Here is a 22,259-nt window from a genome sequence, read left to right on the forward strand (position 1 = left end):
GTTTCCTTTAGGTAGTCAGTTATGCTCATCTCAGTTTTACTCTCGAGTCTTTTCCTTCTTGCTACGTAAATCTTCGTTGGTTTTGACCACTCTTCATATCTTGGGGAAAAGAAAAAAAAAATTGCTGACTTAGCAACTTATGGCATTGCCTACGGAATGTGCACATTCTTACGGAGGCTATGAGGTGCCGTTAAAGAAACTTCTAATTTATGTATACATTCAGTTTTAAATTAAGAACTTTCTATAGTCAGCCAACTATTTCTATTCATTTTTAATAACGTAACATTTTTTAGTCTTTCGTACTCTTTCTGTTTTGTTGTACTTATATTTTCCTTCTCCGCTGATTAATTAAAGTACACTTTTTTTTCCCTTTGTCATTATTTCTGGGTAGTTAACAGCTCTGTTAAAAGAGAAAACTGTTTAAAGATCAGCTGCTGATATCTATTATTAGCTTTCCACCAGTTTCAAGAAGCCTTATGGAAATCAGTGGGACAATACTTATTTACACCAGCTGTTCCTCATTAAACTTTCATTAACATGGACTTTGCACTCACTTCTTTATTTGTGAAACCATATCACTGGTGAATAGCAGCACAATCTGAAGAAATGGTGTTGGTCAACAATCTTCAACCTGGAAGTAAAATTTTGTGATGCTTACAAAAGCAAAACAGAATTACATTAAATATGGGATCAAAAGTATTTCCTTTTTCTGAACTGTTTTTCAAAAAGATTTAGCTCTTGATTTAAAGCCACTGGGTGAGCAGGTGAAAATACTGTCATGCTGCGAAGCCTCATTTACTTTAACGACTGTCCCTGTTGCTGGCCTCCAAGGGCATGGATTTAGCTATAGGTGGGTATGGCCTGAAGGGATTATCTTCCCTCCTCGTGACCCACCTTGTGTTTTCCTTAGCTCATGGTTCAGAATTTGGCTCATCTGTAGTATTTTATTTCCTTCGCTTATATCTAGATCTTAGGAAATTCTATAATATATTTCATGTTAATGTTGATACTGGCTTCACCTTTTGTCGCGGGGAAAGAGAGGGAGGGACAAAACACTCTATGTATTGACAGTGATAGGAATAAAGACTAGAATGAAAATAACATTTAAAGGACGCTAAAAAGAGTCATCTCTGTCTCAAGAGACTGATTCTGCAGGACTTGTGGCCTAATCTTAGTTTCGATAAGTGAGTTTTCAAGAATTGCTTTTTCTGATGTGACATAATAAATACATTTCTTTGTACAAAGTGGTTAGTGTAAAAGACATTAAAGCAAAGGAGGGTTAACCTTCTCCTGAGGATCGCTTTCTTGCTATCCACTCCTACAAAACATGATTTTTTTTTTTAAGCTGCCAATCAAATAACACAGTAATTTTTTTTCCTGTGTGTTTTATGTAAAATCTTTCTAGTAATAATTTCTGAGTCTATCTTTTATGGTTGCAGGGTAGCCTTTGAAAGGAAAGAAAAGATATCTCCTGTTGGAGATGGAGGTTATTATGTCTCTGATCATCTACAACAACTTATATTAGGTACTTTAGTCTCTGAAGCATCATTTGCAACACAGCCGTGCAGCAACATTAATTAGCTATTTCAAAGACATTTTATGGTAATTTGTTCTCTTTTTTTCTTCCTGAAGATGATACTTCTATTTTTTTTCCCAAAAGTATAGAATTATTTAGTAAGGATGTTATAAGCAATTCCAGTCTCCTCCTTTCCTCATTACTTTTGTGTCTGTGTGTATGTGTATGTATGTCAGAGAACCTATAAGGAAAACTCAGATCTAAAAGGAATTCACAATGAAAGGGATGGCTATTTTCATCAGGGATGATTCAGAATAATAATGAAACAACCACCAACCCAAACACATGGAGTTGAATTGTACCTCATAACTCTACTTATTTTAGCTGACACAGAGCAGATACTTTGCCTTGTAAGGAATACAGTTTCTCATCAGCAATAAGTTATAATAGAGACAAACAGTTAAGAAACTTCTAAGAAAAAAATATATGTTGGGCTTGATTAGTAAACAGCTTTATGCCCTGTATCAAGCTGCCTTTTCCTTTCATTCTGAATCGTCAATATCGTAATTCATTACTGATGTTATAAAGTAGTCCCTGAAATCCTCTGAAACGCTAATCTGCTCTTGCAATTCTATTTCAAGAAGGGGATTAGGGTGTTACAGAAATTTTTAAGAGGAAGGAGAGCTGAAATCTGGAAAACTTCATAAAATCCAGTGAAGTTTTATGAATATTTAGGGCTTTATATAATGCATGCCATCAACAGATCCCAGAGGTTTTATTTGTTTTTATTGGTGTCATTATTCTATTAAGCAAGATCCCCAAGGAAAGGATATGAGTCTAAATATGCACTTTGTTCCAAGCTCCAGTCTTAAAATCTGCCTGTCAATCTGACTGCTCTAAAGAAAGCCAGAATACTCCTAAAGATTAGACCTCGTATCTAATCCCTTTTGTCCAAATACAGGAACGTGTAAGGGGTGACTGACATTCTCTTTCCAAGAATGGGCGTGCTAATGAAGTTCATCCTTGATGATACTGGATATGGCCAGTCCTTTATTCACTTTTGAATCCTTTTTGAGATGTTGATATTTTTGGGTTACTATGTTTCCAGCTATTTTTTCTCTTCTACTTTTTATTTTAGAATCACTTTCTTTATAAAAAAAACTATTACAGATTGGCATTATTCCATGATCTGATTACCTTTCAATATCAGAACCTACAACTCCATTTGATGCTCAAGAATAGGTTATAAAGATAGTGTATGCTTCTCACCTGCAAGTACCAGCTTGCCAAAACATAAGTAGAATTGTTATTTTTCTTATGAACAACCTAATTCACATGCATGCATTTTCCGCAATGATGCATTTGGTGTAGGTGTACTTAAACATTCACTACTAGTGAGGCTGGAAATCTGTCTTAAGGCAGTAAATCCACAAAAATCATTGCAGTTGGATATACAAGTTGATTTGTGTAGTTTCGAAGTGCAGTGGCAGCAATGTTTGAGCCTGCTAATAATAAGTTTCTGCTATAGACTTCAATTCGGTACTTTATTAAGCATAAAGAAACTATTTGTTGTCCTGCTTAAAAGGAGGAAGCCTCCTTTCTCATTTTCTGACCTCCCGTCCTGGAAGGACTCTTTGGAAAATAACCTTTCTTTAATGAGGCGTTCTTCTCTTTGCTCATAGCAATTTATTTATTTTTCCCCTCTTCTATTTAATGTGTGATATTCCTGAGGAAGAAATAAGTATGATTTGCAGCAAGCAGCCTTTTTCTCTTTTTCACCTAAAGGCAGAAAAAACTCCTAAGGCCTAATGTTTTATCCGAAGTCTTCAAAGCTCATTAGACCTGCTTGCTTTAAAATCCTAGGAAAACCTTACTCACTGTCATTGAGGATAGACTCTCCCTCCCACCCCCACCCCTAGTGGTATTTCATTCTCCAGGTTATTTATAAATTTACCATAAATTGCTGGTGTCATGGTGATTGCATGAAAATACCATGAGAAATAGATAATCTTGTCAATTTTCACAGGAAATTAACAGCACTAAGGAGCCTTTCATTTGAAAATCAAAGTTGTGAACAGGTATACATGTGGAGGAAAAGGAGAAGAAAATAGTGTACTCTTTTACAGTCAAGAAAATACTTAAAAGTTTTGTTGCAGGGAGATTAATTGCTGGAGACTACATAAAATAGTATCGAATATTTGTTCTCAGTTTTGGAACTTCAAATCCTCTTAGTTCCCCAATATTTCTAGTCCTACCCCTACAGGCTCTTAAAGCAACCGGATAGTTAGTTTTTTTTTTTTTTTTTTAAGTTATTCTTGGGTGGACAGGACTAAAGGAGGTGTGAAACCTTTCTCCCCTAGTGAAACATTTCTCCATGGCAACTATAATGCCGGTAACACTTGGCTACACTGTCATAATCCATGAATTTTCTGAAAACATATTATATACAACAACCTACTTCTTGAGACTGTTTCCTTGTCTCCATCTATGGCATGAAGGATCCAGTATTTCTGAACTGATAAAAAAGCTGTTGGATCAAGTGTTTTCTGCTCTGCTCCTTATTTGGGGAGGGGAGGTAAGTGTTGTCTCTGTCCCCATGAGGCCTCCATGAGTTATGGAAGTGGTTAATTACTTTAAGTACTGAACTCATTAATTTTGGTGCAGAGTCTTGTGAACACGGCTAAACTGCTAGGAGGACCTAAAGTCATATATCCACATGCTGTTTTGTTATAAGACAGTGGGTTGCAAATGTGTCTGTAGTTACCTTAAGTATCTTCGCTTTGTATTTCAGTGATGGGGAGTATCCTATACCTCAGGCTACCAAGTTGTGTGGACTGATCTCATAAGAGAGGCTCAGAATTACTAGGTATTAAGTATGCTGTGAACCAGGCCTCTAATGATTTTGGAAATGCAATGTGATACTGCAGGACGCTGTGATGGCACACACTGCACCTTTGCAATAGTTGGATGTAGTTGCTGTCCTCCTTTGACTTCTTAATCTTTCTGTATTTAAAATGTTGTCATTTATCATGACGTTATACACGTTAGTTCCACCCAAAGCAACCGAGAAATTCCTCCAGGATTAAATCTTGCTCTTACCTATGAATATGGGCACAGACAAAAGGTATCCTATAACTTAAACAGCTAGCTATCTTTAGTAGAGTTTCATTAAATCCTGGCATCCAAAAAATATCTAGCTACGATGTAAGAGAATGTGTTAGCAGATAATTGATATCACAATATGTGACCCATTGCAGGCATATGTGCTGTAGGGGTTATGATTCCTCCAGAAACATGAAGCATGCTGCTTTTGAATATAAGGGCTATAAAGACTTCCTGCAGGGCAATTGCAGGTGAGCTGCCAGGTGCAATTCTACCTGGTACAAAAGAAAGTAGTTTTCTATAGTTGCTCGGGTTTTTTTAGTCCTAGATGTGTCTCTTAGGTTTGATCTTAGTCCACAGTGGAGTGGCTCTGAGACATGTTATATGGATTCATACATTGTAATATAATTGTCTGGGAGAATAGAATTATAGGATGAGATGTTTTTTCATTCTTTGGGTAGGTGATTAATTTTTTTCCAGAAGATTGCATAGAATAGCAAGTAGCAGCTATTGTATTTTATTGCGTGTTCAGAGTAAGGAGATGCCACATATGGTTATTTACATTTATAATCTTTGCTTTTTTAAAGGTTCTATTTTTGTTTGTGCATAACTGAAGGATAGCATATGTATGCATAGCGTCTTCTTCATAATGACTTGTAAAAATGTTTTGTTGCTTCTTATGATCATTTGAAATTTGAAAGCAAAAATATAGAACTATATTCCAGAATGCTGGAATAGTTTGAAAGGAAAATTTTGTTTCCTTAGAGAAGCCTGTGCACTCACTTCTGTTTCTGTTGTAGCACTTTCATTGTCTGACAAAACTGGGTGTTCAGGATCCGTAGCTCTCTGCCGTTTCTAATTTAGCAGGACTTGTAGAATGCTGATGGATGATTTAAGCACTGTCCACTCTCTCCTCTGTGTGTTTTGTTGATTATATTGAGGTTCAGTTACTACAGTCAAGGACTGGATATATAATACACCAGCATACAGATAAACTTACAGCTATGATGATGAACAGTGGATTTTAACTTCTCTTAATAAGATAAATGAGTGAAATCTTCCTAGCTTGTACCTATTAATTGATATTTATTGTTCCCGTACAAAAAACTATACTGTATGTGGTCTCTTTGACCACAGTGTCATTCTTCTCGTTATTGAAAGAAGTGGTACAGCAAACCCTTGCAATGGCTAAGAATGAACTATACGGGATTTGCATGGGCAATTTTTTTTTTCTTGATTGTACTGTGGTAAGACTGTACACCAATGGATTACCTGTGCCAGCAGTCAGTGACTGGTTATCAACAAGCCACAGACTTCTCAGCTGAGCAACTTTCAAACTATTTCTCCTGATTGCTTCTTGTAAGGATCCACAAATTCTTGGCAGCCTCTTTGAGGCAGAGAGGTCAGTATGTCATCTCCTCGTCTTATCTTGCCTGCCTTTCTACGAGGAAAAGGAAAAATGAAACAAAACAAAAAGCACGGAGGGGGGAACCCTTTCTCTGCTTAGCCTGGGGAACCTTCCTCTCCTCCCAAATTCTTATAATCCCAGAAGGTCACATCTTGTATTAAAAGTTCTTCTATTTTTGAAGGCCCCGCTGCTCATATTTTAACTTAGTTAGATTTGGTAAAATGCTGGAAATCAGGTAAAAGTTCTGGAGTCTATGACTCTGCTCCTGGATAAAGGGGATATCGGCATCATGTATGTCCTAGCTCTCTTTCTCTGAGTCAGTGAAGCTTGTGCTCTTTTTTGCATAGTTGCATGGCTTCTGCAGGAGCAACGGAGTATGGCTTTTGCTCATATTAGGCTTGATGGTAAGGCACTTGCATGAGAAATATGAACAACCTCAGATGGAAAAAGATTTGCAACCGTGCTGCTCACATCTTGGGTAAACATTCCAACGTGTAGGCCCAATCCTGCATGTCCTCATGAGCTGTATGCAGAAGAGGAGAAAAATCTAAGTTTGCAAGGAAAAATATAAAGCTCAAAAGATCCTACAAAGTAATCAAACCATCCTGCCTTTGTACAAATAATAAATGACACAAGCTGACTTAAAAAAAAAGGCGGGGGAGGGGGGGGAGGCACGTAACAGAGGCGATAAAAACATGTTACAACTGACGAAAACTAATTTTATCACTATTGTAAAGCTCCTTTCCATGATAAAGCAAGGATAAGTGTTATTATGATGCAAAAATAATCCCAGACGACTTTGAAACAAAAAGAAATACTTTGTTTTGTGAAATGACCAATACTCTGTTTACATATACATACATACACACATTAATATGTATAAGAGAAGTTATAGGTATGTGTATACATGTATAATATGTATGCATACATATGCATACAGGCATAACTTCTCTCTTTAAAGTCTGCAAACAATATTATAAGAAAAATAAATTAAGGAATCTTAGCTCCAATGAGAACAGCCTGTGTAAATGCTCAGCAAGTATGTCTGCAAAAGCTGCAAAGTAAAGCTTCGGCTTTTACTCTTAAGTGTTGTGGAATGGGCAAGAGGAACCCAAAAATTAAATGCTCTTGTTTCTCCATCAGTATTTTGTCTGGCATACCTTATCCTTATTTTGTAACACTTTCACTACTAGTTAAGCTATCAGGCTAAGCTTTATCCCTATGAAATACATATAAATCTTTCGTTCTGAAATTTGAAAAGTGGAAGAGGGAGGGGGTATATTTTTGCTGATCTTTACTCCTGAAATTAAATAATTTTATGCTCAAGTAAAGTGAATAAAATATTTCATAAATTCTTGTAATTGGTATACGAAATCAATGAAGCAGAATATTTGCAGAGAGATTTTCAAAGTCATAAGTGGCTAAACCCACAACTGGACAGTAATCTGAATAAGGACTGCAGGCTCTTGACTTGGAATTGTTTTATGCCAGCGCAGGTTCTGGTGGGAGACACCTTCTTGCTATTTTCTTTCCTTTCTGTATGTTACTTTTCCTAGCCCTAGTCCTAGTGGAGTGTGATATACTCCTCATCTGGAAAGCTGTTCTACTTCTGCAGTTTTATTACGTCCTGCTGAAACACTGCAAGAAAAAGGCATAGACCATTGATTGTGTTAATCCTAGATGTACCTGCATAATTATTTCTAACCACATAATATAATCATTCATAAACTTATCATATAAAATCAAGTTTGTTTCCAATGGGGCTATATAAAACCACTAAGTAGTAACTGTGCTACTTATGGAACTTGTAGTTTCAATAGTAGGTGAAAATGCATGTTAAACAAATGATATTAACTCAGTCAAATACATACACCAAGTCATCACCATATTGAAAATGTATGTTTTTAATTACTATCCCTTTGAAGTGAATTAGACTTAATTGTGATTTAGCTCAAAATTGCTGCAAAAATATTGCTTCTTTAAAGTGTTTGTTTACTAAAATGCTGTTCACTTGTAAATTGAATTGTAAAGGACATAAGTTCCATCAAAATCACTTTGATAGTTTCTTTCAGGCTACTTGCTAATGTGAAGAATCCTGACACTGGTTTTACAGTAACAATTCGTATTCACTTTGAAATAACACTCGATTTGAAGACAGAATTTTTTTTTTAGTTACACTGTGTACTACATTACATTTTTCTAATACTTTTAGTAAACGCAAATGGTCATTCTTTATGAAAATTCATATTTCAGCTGAAGCTTGAGAAAGTTTTTTAAAATTTCGGATCATGATTTTCAAAGACTAAAATGAAAAAGATTTGATAGCAAAATTACAGCAGCAAAAATAGTGACAAAAATGGATCATGTTATCTAAATTCTTTGAAGATTTTTGCAAATTTTATATTAGAAAAATGTTTTTCTGTAAAGACAAGAATTTTAAAGTCAGAATGAATTTCTAAATGCTTATGAAAATAGTTATGAATGTTAGATTCTGCCGCTCTCATGCGAAGTTTTATCCAAACAGTATTTAAGTAGCTGGAGAAGATAAATATCTCTAAGTTTTTTTTTTTTTTTACTTTTTTTTGGTAGATTTTGAATTTATTTTACTATTTATGTGCGTGCAATTTATTTCCTCAAAACAGCACCTGTGCATTACATTTAAGTAACAAATTTAAGAAATTCAATTTAAGCATGATTCAATGAATAGTTTCAGTTGGCAGTGGGGGAGAAAGGGGATGGAAATCAGGTATGTTGAATAAACTTGTCTAGGGTTTTCCAAAAGTTTTTAATTGATATGTTGGATTCTGTTCTCAGAATGTACCCAGTGACATCTGGGTATTCTGCCTCACATGCTCCAGCTCAGCAGTTAACATGCCGGAAAGTGGGATGGGAAGTGCAGCTGCAGAGCATGTTGGCATTTGTGTGCTTTAGTTTTTCACTCTGAGATTCAGAGAAAGGATTTGAATTGTAATTTTCAGCTTTTATGCACAGAGTTTGGGGACTGTGGAATCCCTCTCAGCTTTTCTAAATTGCAGATACTTTGTTTGCTTTTCATTAAGTTGTCTTGTAACCACCATAGAAATCTATTCTCTGTGGTCTCATAGAACATAACTGATAGGTGTTGACAGGCTAAGTGAATACATTTTATGCTGGAAAAATAGGTTGCAAAATCATTTAAATTACTACTGAAATGGACACCAGAAGAGCTACCTTAAGAGAAATCACCCTGAATGGAAAAATATGGTCCTAATGCTTTTCCCAGGGACTGAATTCGGAGAGGACATGCTGACAGGTGGAATAGAGAGCAGCCTGCTGGAGAGCAGCTCCCTTTCTCCTGATGGTGTGAGTGAAATTCTTGAGAATATCATGTTACAGGATGCTGAAACAAAGCAATATCATTGATGAGTGATTTCTCTTATGGCAAGGAACATTTACGCTCTGCTAAAACATTGCCCGAGAAATTGCTGCAGCACAGCATTCAACTGCCTTTCTGGGTCTCCAGGAAGCTGAAGGTGATGATGGTAGAATAAAGGACACTTTTGTGCTAATTTGCTGACCTGCCAGGTAAGTGTTACCTGGGAGTGATTAGGCACAACTGTATCTGCAGTATCTGCTAAGGCTGTTTAGTCTGAAGATCAGGTTTTCCTGTGTCCTGTGCTGTATGCTTCAGACATAACCTCAGTAAACAGCCACATTGGATGAACTTTTGTGCAGATCAGTGCAGGTGTGCAGCTGTCCTGACAGGTTCAAGGTACTTCAGCATATCTCCAGCCAAACTGGTTGGAAGGCAGTCAGGTGCCAAGCTATTTCACCTTGAATATGGCTGGTGTGTGGCCAGCCAAGGACATGAACAAGCCAATGACAAGGGAAGAGGCAGTCTCCCCTCTGCCTTAGGGCAGCAGTTTGGATGGTGATCATGTGAAGTGTGACGCATACTGTTGCTTACCACTGATCTTTTGGTAGCTGGTAAAGAAAGCTCTTTGAAATGGTAGCTACATTACTCCTAATCCGCAGATGAGTAAGGGGCTTCAGCTCAAGGGACTGTAAATTTGCCACCACTAAACTGACTCGGAAGAGGCCTTAAAATAGAGCTATCATTATACATAGAAATAAAAATAAGTAAATATCATCAGTAACTAAAATATCATCAAATACTTGGTATTTTAACTGGGTGGGGAAGGGAGGAGAAAGTAAAGAAATCCCACTGTAAATATAAATCTTCCTTAATGACTTTCCCCCCACCCCCTGGGTTCTTAAGACACAATTAATGGCTACATTGTGTCTTTACCTTTTATAGAGGGAATACAAGTGTCTAGTTTTCTCTAGGAAACCGGCTGGGCGTAGACAGAGACTGTACAACACAGAATTATCAGCATCTTGGTTCAGGAACTGCACAAGTAATCAAGAGAGTAGTTTGAAAAAGATTCTAATATCTCTTATAAACAAGAAACTAGATCTATCTAGATAGATTAAAACCATTGCTTTTTCAATCTGGGCCTCCAGGCAGTACTAAGAAGAGACGTCCTATCTGGGTGCAGCAAGTGAGACCATCTGGGTTTATAGTGATTTAGATTGCACTGCAGTTTTGGATACCCGGCCCAAAACTTGCACTGTTGAGTCAAACCCACACAATTTTATTAAATAACAATCAGATGGAATCTTTATATAATTTAAATAATTTTTTCATTGACAAAGAAAAGCAATGTTTGGGAAGAATACTCTTCCTATCAGTTTCAAGAAGCTGGTTGTACAGTCTTTTATAAATGTCATGCTAGTGTTTAGCGAATAGCGATGTAATCTGATTATTCTTCTAGGGTGTAAACCTGATGCATGCTACATCAAGTTATTGCATCCATGCATACCTTAGAGGTCTGTAGAAGTGAAGTTAATTACCCAATTTGAGTTAAGAAGTTAGCTGTCAACAGATTTGAATCATACTGTCATTATCAGTGAAGCATCCAATAAGTAAGTTCATGCCATCATCTTACATCACTGTAAATTGTCTGAAATATTTTTGTAAGGATAAACTATTCCGTATTGTTTTTCCTTCTCTTAATGGGAGAGCTATTTTATGCTAGTATAAAGTGTACAAGAAACTATGCTCTAAGTTAGTATCCTTACAATAATACAGGCAGTGCTTTGCACTAGATCGGTGGAGTATGAAATGGAATTTAGACCAAAGACTATGGATATGATGTGAGTGGTGTCATTTATAGAAGACAATATGAATATCTGAGTAAAAATTTATAATTAATAATATTATTGTAAGCTTGTTGGAAGCATATTTAAGTATTGTCCCATCTGTTTTTATCCCATTGTGTTATAGGTCCCAGGCCTCCAACAGTTAGCTTGGTGCTCTGATTCAATTTATGGTATAACAACTGGTATCCTAATTGCCATCCAGCACTTCTCCCTGTATAAATTTCTTTGTTACATTTAATAATTGTAACATGAATTAAAAAAACAATCTGAAACCAGGATTTTGAAGCATTTGGAGTGTGAAATATGAAAGACTTCTGAGAGCACATAATGTACTTATGCAGATTAAACTAGCTCTCAGAGGGATTCTTGCACATTAAAAGACGTGTAGTGATAAAATTTAAAGGGCTTCATAGTCCTTTTCAAATTAAATTTGAATTACTTTCAAACTTTAAACGCCCCTCCTTTGTTTTACTTTTCTAGAAGTCTAGCTGTCTCATATGCTATCTAAATTGTGTGTTTTTTCTTCAAGATACAGTACATGAGGAATTAGACTTTTTCTTTTCAGGTAAAATGAATTTTGGACTTGCATTACTTGAGAAGATTAATGACCTTTGCTACTTACTTTCATTGAATTGCTCTAACTACAATATAGTTAGGTATTCATGCTATTAGTGTGGCAGTTTTCTCTCACTTTTCACAGTAGTCTAATAATATGGCAGGTGATCTATACTGCAGTAAAATATTGAAATATAACATTACTGTTTCTGTAACTAAAAGAAGGACGCGACAGTTTGCCCTTAACTGACCAAAGTAAAACAACAGAAACATGAAACAGAAGTCAGTTTGTTTAAATGCTGCATTGATTTTAGACAATTCTTTATTGTAGAATTAGGGAGGAAAATAACTGCAATTTTGCATATCATGTTTATTTAGAAGTTGTTTTATGTTATGAATATACCATGCTTTAGAATTATTGTAATCGAGTGGTTTAAAGGATGTACAAAACAAGGTTACTTCGTAGAGGATTATAATTTTTATATTTTGTTGCTATTTTAATATATGAAACGATGAAATTTTAAAATATTTTGTTCATATTTAGAAATTGGCAGTTATGTTAATCTTCTTCATGCAATATCTTCTGTAAGGTTCATGCCGTCTGTCCCACAACACTGTTTTCTAGTCTAATGTTAAGAGTTATTCTCAAGAGATTTAAGAAAAATCATTCTACGTAGTATTTGAAATAAGCTGTCTATAACTAGCCAGATTTTGTAACAGAGGGCTTGCCATTCTAACAGCCAAAAACCATTGGAGAAAAATAGTTGAACGGCTAGTCATATCTTAGTTTTTGCAAATGAGGCATCATAGCAAGGCTGGAACTTGTAGTTTTTATGGGTACAGGATATTCTCCTCTGTACTGGTATCTTAACACCATCTTCCTATATGAATGTCATAGGTTGGCTAGTCTACCTATTCATGTATTACCCTTATCGAGACATAGGAGCTCCCATGCCTGATAGATCTTTAAACTTTTTCTGTGTTCCCACGGCAAAAGTTATATAGCTGAAAAGTTGGGTTTCTATAACCCCACAGGAAAAAAAATTAATAGTCATGATGAAGATCGTTGCAGGGAAGTGCAACTTTATTTCTATGGGGAGCTAGCTATATGCTAAACCTAAAGAAATTCTTATCTGTTTCCATATTCTAAAATGAAAAATTGAATAACACAACGAACTAAAATTTCTAAGTTATCATATTAGTAGTTCTATGCACAATATGCTTCTGCAAGTGAATGATTGAACTGTAGAAGACATGTAAAAATGTAGAAGAAAAATCTGAATGATAGGGTGTTTTAAGCTTTCCAAAGATCAATTTTTGAACTCAGGAAGTAGGTTATGGGGAAAATCATTCCTGCTATTATAAACATAATGAGGAATAGAAAGTTCTTTATTTTTTGAAACAAAAATAAATTTACTGATAAAATAATATCAGATTTGTAATATCAAATGGCTTAATATCAAAATTATGGTCAGACTGTTATTGTCACAGTGTGATATAATTCTATGTGATCTAATTTTTATATATATATATTTTTTTTTCTGAGCTATATCCAAAGTGCCATTGGCATTGGTTTCCTAAAGACTAGAATGTCATACTATACATATCTTGAACAGTTATTACCATTACAGTACAGTTAATGCCATTATTAAATACTTTAATATACTATATGTTATTATATGATTAATGGATTAGAGATATCTTTTGGAAGTTCAAGCATGTGTACTGCATTAATTACTAACATGTTATTGTAACAATAGTAGTACCACTAATAAAGTCTTTTTGTCAGTCACTAAAGGATATTCAAGTACAGTCAGAATTTTTGTAGTTTGATTTTTCCTTTTTCTTCTTGACAATGAGTAGGATGTAGCTGGAAGGAGGTCTGCAACGTGCAACAGTTACATCATCTGAGGAGAGGAAATTCAATGTGGGTCTTTTTGTTTGTTTTTTCTCCTCTCCTCCCTTCACTGGAATTTGACTCTAATCTATAATATGTGAATTTGGCTCTAATCTATAATATGTGAATTTGGCAATGTTAAACTATCTCTAGTAGAGAAATGATTACCAACAGGTATTTGAACATGCTCTCTCTCTTTCCAACCCCTGAGAAGAAAACAAAACAAAACAAAACAAAACAAGAGTGATTAAGAAAGTAGCTGATGCTTATCTAAGGTTACCCACCATCCTCGGTACTGAGTTATGGGGTTCTGCACTACATCAAATAGAGTGCTTTGCCTTCTCCAAAATGGAAGATCAGCAACCAATGTAACATCCTAAATATCTACAGTCACATAGAAAATAAAGGTTATTCTAATTAGTAATACCAAATAAAGCAAATTATTGAATATCAAAGTTGCACACTTATATGTGAGACTTATGTATTCTAACTTCTCCATAAGTGAAGCTAAAAACTGCAAATTTGGATGCAAGTAACTAAAAACATGGAATAAACCAGAAGAAACTACTGGTAATAATATACAGTGGGGACTTTACTTCATAGGATTTCCTTTTGCAGCTGCAGTAACGCACTGTCAACAAAAGAAACAAAAGGATTATAATGACTCTTACCTGCTTTGTATTTGTCATATTACTTAAAAGCATACTAACATCCCTGGAGCTACAGAGGACAAGACATGTTGTGCAGAGTTTCCACTTCCGTTTTGAAAGTTGGTTCTAAAAAGGAAGAACAAGCTAAGCCTAACAGGGGAAAGAGATTTCTGAATGCCAAATGCAAATATCTAACTTAAAAATTTCATCTTACCTTGAATGCTGTTCCCACTTATTCTGCTTACCCTTTTTGGGGTAGTAGTGAGGTCACTTTACTGGAATAACTCTCAGAACAGGCTGATGCAGGCTCAGGCTTGTGAAACACTGATTGGTACAATCATGTGCTAATCCAACTGTCATTATTAATCATTTTTGTTTGTGAGTTGCTCTTTTGCCTTTTTCTGCCTGTGAATGAAGTATGTAGTGTAAGCTTCAGGCATTTAAGAGATGTGCAGAATAATAGATTGTAATGTGGAAAATGGGTCTGCTGCGCTGAGAATCTGACCAGGAAAGAAGAAAAAGGAACTATAAACCTTTGAATTTAAACACTTTCAAGCTGCAACTTTTGCAACTTTTGTAAGGAAAAGAAGAAACCAATTTTGAACCGAAAGTTTTGTCCTGTCCCATCTTCCCCTTTTTGGGGGAGGTGGGAGGGAGCAGGGGGGTTCTTTCTTAGAGTTTTCTTTTTGCTCATTCTGTATACTCCAGATATCCAGTTCAATGCTGCTTTCACATTACGCAGCCTCCACAAGTTCGGTCTTGTACCTTCCTTAATCCCTTTAAACTCCATCATATGAGTAAAGATAATTCATATATGAGTGATTTATATATATATATATATATATATATATATATATATATATATATATATATATACAAGACCATGTCCATTTTTGCGTAGAATTACGTTATGTTGCTTTGAAGAAGAGGGTAGGCAATGAAGTGATGGATGATTCTCTTCTTGACTTATTCGCTGTATACTATCTGCACAACACAGTGTAAGATGAGTTAGGTTCTGGTCATTCTGCCTAGGTCGAATATGGACTGTATCTCCTGTCTTAGAAAAATGATGAAATTATGTATAACTTATATTCTACTGTATCTCATTTTTAGAACATCTATTATGCTTTTGCAAATCTAGAATGTTATTTCCTTTTCAAGAAAGACACAAAGGGGGAGGTGGAGGGGAGGAAGGATTTTTCCCTCCTTTGTAGTGGATTCCTCAGCTGTGAATCTCTCCGAAAATATGCATGTGCATGCACATATCAGTGTATTTTATATAGCTGTGCTTGTTCTTCCTGGAAACAAAGTTTCGAAATGAGAGGGATAAAATTTGCTGCCTATTGGAGAGTGGATGAGAAGTTAGCTGTGTTTATTTGGTATATTCTTAGCTCCTTAAATGAGTTGTAAGAGACTGAGAGCTAACAGGATTTTGAAGGGATAAATATTAGATATTGATATGAAAATTGTTTAATTAGAATTTGTGATATAACACCTATGGCTTTATGGGTTGCGCTATGACACAGCCACCAAGAATCGTTTATCTCCAGTCTGTGGTATATTATCATGAAATTGGGAGCTGGGTTGCTTCTTGACCCCTCCAAACACAATGCAATCTTACTTTTTGAGATTAGAAAGCAACCAAATAAATAAGAATGCCAAGTAGACCCACTGTTGCAGCTGTGAAGAAAGTGTAACCTGCTAAGTGTTTACTACAGGCTATATACTGAATCAGATGCAAGAAGGTAAAGACAAAGGACCTTGGGTTTAGTGAGTTAAAGTTACTATTTCTAAAAGAAAGATAATATCATAGACCAAACACTGGATGAATTGTATCCAGGGTGTTATTCTGAACCCAGTAGATCAGGTAACTCTTCTGAAATTGGTAGGACTGTGTGATTTATATTAGCAAATACGGTTTCCTAGTTACTTGATTGCATTAACTTTGATTTGATTTTGAGAGCATTTTTTTCCTCTTTTTATTTAAAAAAAAAAAAAAGTATACATGGATCATGGATGAGAATGGAGGTGGACCTACAGGGGATGGGTTGTGTGTGTGGGTCCCCCCCTCCCACCCAGGGGAAAAAAAACAATGTGGCTAAAACTGTGCTTGGCTGCACAAGAACAAAAGAAAATGAAGGGCTGGATTATTTCATTTTATTTTGCTTTGATTATGAAAAAAATCTTTGCCAAGAACACTGAGATGTTTAAGAAGCAGCTTGCCTCAATGTCCTCTTAATGACATTAGCAGCTTTGCTTCTAAGGTGGCACACAACCTTGTCCGTGACAAATCTTCCAGTCTCCTTCCACAGGAATTTGGATATTGATCAATCATCCCATAATGCGTTAGTAGAACAAAACATGTATGGGGTAAATAGAACTTGTAATAAGTCTTAGGAGATCTATAGATGGAGCAGTAGTACTCACCAGGAGTCAGGTTTGTAATGTAACGAATTGTAGTATGAGCATTCTTGAGATCAGTTTGTGTTTATACTGAATCCTTCAGTATAAACACATAGAATGGAAAACACATTAGTGATATCACAGGTAGGAAAATTAAATGTTTATTTGAGCTCATAAAAGTCACATCCCAAATATGTTTTGTCGCCTTACTTCATTTTGAGGCTAAAACTAGAATTAAGATTAGCATCTCAAAGCTTATATTATCAACTAACTGGGAGGCCGGCTTTATAAATCACCTTCTCACTTTAGCACCCTGGATTTGTAATCCTGCTTTGGGATTCCTGTAATTTTTCTCTTTACTTCTCCCTGTGTAAATGCTGACATTATTCAGCCATACTAGAAGGTGCTATGGACAGGCTCCTTAAGACAGCGATGGAGGGGTTATGGCCGCCCAGTCCTTGTTAACTTCTTTATCAAATAACACAGCTGCCAATCTGAGTTATGATGTTGCTTTTCTGACTTCAATTTGGGAAACTTTTACATGAGGACTGACTATATATATATGTATTTTTTTTTCCACGTCTTTGTTTACTTTTACCCTAACCTATTTTCTAAAATGCCTAGTTAGAATTAGAAAGGAGAAGAAAGGGGGAAAGAGGAAAAAAATGTATGTGTGTATCTATATATCCATATATAGGGGGTTGTGTGCATCTGTATGGCGCACACACACACACACACACACACACACACACACACACACCCCATTCAAAAGTCCAGAAAAGATACATAATTATCTGTCACCAGAGTTAATAGTTACTGGAAGCATATCTGCAGTCTTTCCCCTTAAAGATCTCAAAAACTTGAGAAATTGTTCACTAGAACTTCTAGTTGCCTAAAAGTTTTGTCCAATTATAATTGCATTGATTTCAGTGTTTCACTCAATATCAAGATTTATTGGACTTCACAGTAAATATTGACCTTGGCTTGGCTTCATCAATGGCTGACTTTCAGCCTAATGAATCACAATAGTTAACCAGGATTTTGTCTCTGTAGATTGTCTAGAAAATTTATAAGCTTTTTTTTTTGTTGTTAGAGGAATTAAAAAGCGTTTTTCTACTGGCTGGATCTACTCTTGGAAGACCTAAAAGAAACAAAAGCAAATACAGTTATTCATGGAAAAAATCATGTACTTTGATAACAGAATATTTTTACATTTCACTCACCCTTTAAATAAAGCTAAATGCAGAACAGCAAGGAAAACTTTTAGAAATGTTATGACATATTAATGTCAAGATTCACTTACAGACTGATTTTTGAGGTTGAGGAAAAGAGTATTTGCAGTATAAACTGATTGGTTTGGCAGTTCTCCAAGAAGTGCAAATCCACTGCTCCTTAGAATTAGCAAGAGAACTGTGACCTCATTTCATGTATTGCATTCTGTGGATCTTCACTCTCCCCTCTTTCATCAGGCACAGGTCAACTCTTTGACTGGTGGTAAGAATAGCTAGTAGAAGGCATATTTTCTACCTTTGTTCATGCATTTGAATAAGAGTTTTCTGAAGTTCAAACATATTGAAATGAATTCTTTTCTTCTCTTTTTTTTTTTTTTTTCAAATGAAATATGGATGAATAAACACTGTTTCTTTTTTTTTAAAGTTAGTGGGTAAAGCTCGCATTTATTGGGCCCTTTGCCATTGCGACCAACCATGGTTTCTGACACTGAACAATTATTTTATAAAGGAAGAATATCAAGAAAATCGACAGCCAAACCACCATAGGCAAGTAAACGTGATTGATTCACTTGGTAACTTGCTGATTAACAGTTTGTCTCCTACTGAGTCCTTGCAGTAAATATGAGAAAAATATTAAAACTTTCTTAGAGAAAATTGCCAGAAAGTGTGATAGAGTGTTTTTCCCCTTTACTGTAAATACTATCGAAGAATGCACACAGACGCTAGCTTTCCATTCCTTTTTAAGTGTTATTTCTGATATGCCACAGATGAATTGTAATTGAGAAACTTTAGAAGTCAGCAGCAGTGTATTGGCTAAAGCTCTAGTAGTTAATATCTATAATAATTATAGCACTAGTATTATAGATTTGTAGCACAGGAAGGTGTGTGGGGGGGAGCAAAATCTAACAAGAAAGACCTCAGATGATGTTGCCTAAGTAAATATAGCTGAATGGGATGGAAGTAAAACTGTGTCTATATGTAACAAAATTGGAGAGGGAAGAGGGAACTGGGCAGTAATAAATCAACCTAGTTTCCTTCCATGAGAAGGAGAAGGGCTTGTAGATTACAGACAAACAGAAGATGCAGAATATTTTGACGGGGCTGCTTGATTTTTCATGACTCTGTCATGATTTTTCTCATAAACCAGTAAGGGGAAACATAGCCTGAAAAAAAGTGTTAGATGGTAAATTCACAAATAGCTGGAAAACTGTACAAGGAGTGTACAGTTGTACACAGGACTGTACAATGACTGATTTGCTGTCAAAATAAAGACTGGAACTGCATATCTAGCTGTGCTTCTGCATCTCTGCTGGGGTTAGGCTTTTTTTTTTTTTTTTTTCCTTCATGTGTGGTGATATTTTCATGGATGAATAGCAAATGCTGTGCCTAAGTCCTTGGCACAGGTGGGAAAGGGCAACAAGCATACTAGCTAATAAGTATGTTGAATAACTGAGCACTGGAATAGGCTGTTTAGAGGGAGAGATGACAGTTCTGAGTATATACGAAAACAACCTAAGGTATAAGTACAAGGGTAAAACACAGTTGTCTTAGATCTAGCCTTAGAAAAGGAATATAGGGGTTAAAGTAATTCATAAACTGTATTTTAGTCACTAACACATAGCAATAGTGGTGCTATTGCTAAAAAGACAGATATTCTCATAGACAATATAAATAAGGGTAATTTGTATGACATAAGAAATATTCTTACCATCTGACTCAGTAGCGGCTTACAGCTTAGCTGTAACATTGGGACCAATTTAAGCTAAGTGTACCTCAAGAAACGTGTGGACCAGTTAAAGTCCCAAGGAGACCAGTAAGAATGACTGAAAATCTGGAAATAATGACCCAAGAAGAAAGACTGAAGTAACTGAGGCTGAAGAGAGAGGTGTCTACCTGTGATGAAAAACATGATAATACATTTTTATGTGTAAAAGATTTCTGTTAGAAGATAGGATGTAATCTGTTCTTTGTATTCTCTTTATTTATAGCACAAAAGTAGAGTATTTAAACTATAATGAAGGATGATTCAGTATTTTGTGTAGGAAAAGCTTCTAACACCAGACTAGGCACTATAGAATCTCTCTCCCTCTCTCCCTCTCTCTCTTTCTCTCTCTCCTTCTCTTTCTCTCCCTCTCCTTCTCTCCAGCTTCTTAAAAAAAAATTAAATGGAATTATGTGAACAGATGAGATAATTTAGAGGGTAATTTTTAGATCTAGCTTTCTATACTTTTGTAGTCATAACTCTTATGATCTCAGAGGGTGCTATGAAGATTGCTGCATAGGCACTGAGACGAAAGATTTTGAGCAGGGAGAGGGGGAAAAAAAAGCCCTCTGATATGCCTAAAAACTTAGCAAGTGAAAAATGTGTGTTGACAATGGTTAGTTCTAGCGATCAAGGCAAACTTATTTTACAGTATCTTCTGAAAACTAGTTTCTAACTTTTATTTTAGTGCTTAAAATCACAAATTGCAAGTCTAAAAATCTGTTGATTTCTGCAGTAACTTCCATACGTTCTTATCTCCATTTAATAAGAAATTTTTAGATGAAGTTACCCAACTTAACTGTGGCTTGAACTGTAAAGAGTAGGGAAGAATTACAGTTTTCCCTTTTAGTGACATAAAACACTTTGCTTTTCAAAACCATAATCAGTTTAGCAAACTCTGAATAGTTTTTCAATGCAGATGTTCAGACTCCAGTGTAAACTTTTACTTAAAGAACAGTCTTATAGCTGTTTCATTATCAGCATTGAAAAAAAAAGTAATTCGAGAGTGTTGTCCAATGTAATTTCTATTTCTTCTGGTTTAAAAAGGCTGTATCTTAGCAACTCATTCAATTTTTCCCATTTCTACTCAACTTGGCACTAATTTTCCATTTGTTTAAATGCATTTTTTCATAATCTCTTCCATTCATTTGAAAATGTAGTTGTTATACGTAATTACACTGCACATACACATAGATTTTGGGCTCTGACTCTTCCAGGTTACTTAAATTGCAAAATATTTGCCCATAAAACCAAAGCAAAACCCTTCCTTTTTTTTCCAAACTCATCACATAAAATTTGTAGTTTTCAGTTCTAGCATTGTGCTATTGAGTCTCTTCATTCTCTTAGTTCCATTAATTAGAGCAAATGATGGGTACTTCAGCTAAATGGTATGCAGATGAAACAATCTGATCCTCTAATTGCCTCATTGTGTTTATTGATCTGTCCTTTTTTCCACCAAAAAGCAGGCTGAAGACATCAAACTCACCACCGTTCTTCTGTGGGCCATTATTCTTTCTCTTATTACTGCTACCAGACATGACTAGTGGAAACAAGGACTGGGCTTTTCTTTTGGATTTATTTCAGTACAAAAACTAGTGTTCAAAAATGTATTCTTCACCTGGTACCTATCTTGGTAGTTTTTAGTAAGGCAGAAATGGAGTGCCTTGTCTATAACTAATAGCTTCTTTCAAAATGACTGTCTTACAAAAAAAACTCCTGTTGGAGTGAATACGGTCTGGTTAAGTATTTAAGCTCTTTGGTATAAATCAGAAATCACTTGTACTGTTACAGATATTGAAACAATGAAAATAGGCTGAGAAGAGCTTTTGTCATATTATAGTGCTGCAATTTGCTTCTCACCTGTCTTTGCAAATGTGTACAATGCTGGCATGTAACTTGTAATGCCTCAAGTGATGATGAAACTCAACCCTTTTAAAGCATTCATATCCTGAAAAATTAATACTGATTTCTTATGCAACTATGTACAATCAATGATTTAGCTAATTTGCGTTAAAGCTGTTTTATGTAGGAAGAAAGGATGACGTGAAACCTGTGCTCACATTTTTTACTTTTATCGGTTTACCTTTTATTGGTTTACCTTTTATCGGTTTACCATGTGCATTGTGTGTGTTTCCTGGTTGTTGTTTTATGTTAACGGTCTTTGGTTATGTTTGGTAAATAAGTTTAGTTTTGTTAGGTATTATAAAGTTAGACCCTTTCTTTCTTTAACCCTACCTGTGGATAAATTAAAGATAGAGTCAGATATTCTTCCCTTATTCACTGCTTTTGCCAAGAAGCTTCAAGTTACTTAACCTAGCAATTTTAAAAAAGCCTATGCTGGGAACAGCAGCTAACCATTGTGAATCTTTTATTCCAGTGATCTCATATTGGCACTCCAGCATTATTTTTTCTTTCCTATCAGACATGCCAAAGATTAGGGCAGGCTGAGAAAATATGTGGCTTATAGAAATTCTTCCTTAAAAGAAAATTAGGATCATCCTTTTCATGAGGATAGGAAAGGGTTTGGCTTGG

This window comes from Struthio camelus, chromosome 2 (assembly GCF_040807025.1).
Source record: "Struthio camelus isolate bStrCam1 chromosome 2, bStrCam1.hap1, whole genome shotgun sequence".
Taxonomy (NCBI): Eukaryota; Metazoa; Chordata; class Aves; order Struthioniformes; family Struthionidae; genus Struthio; species Struthio camelus.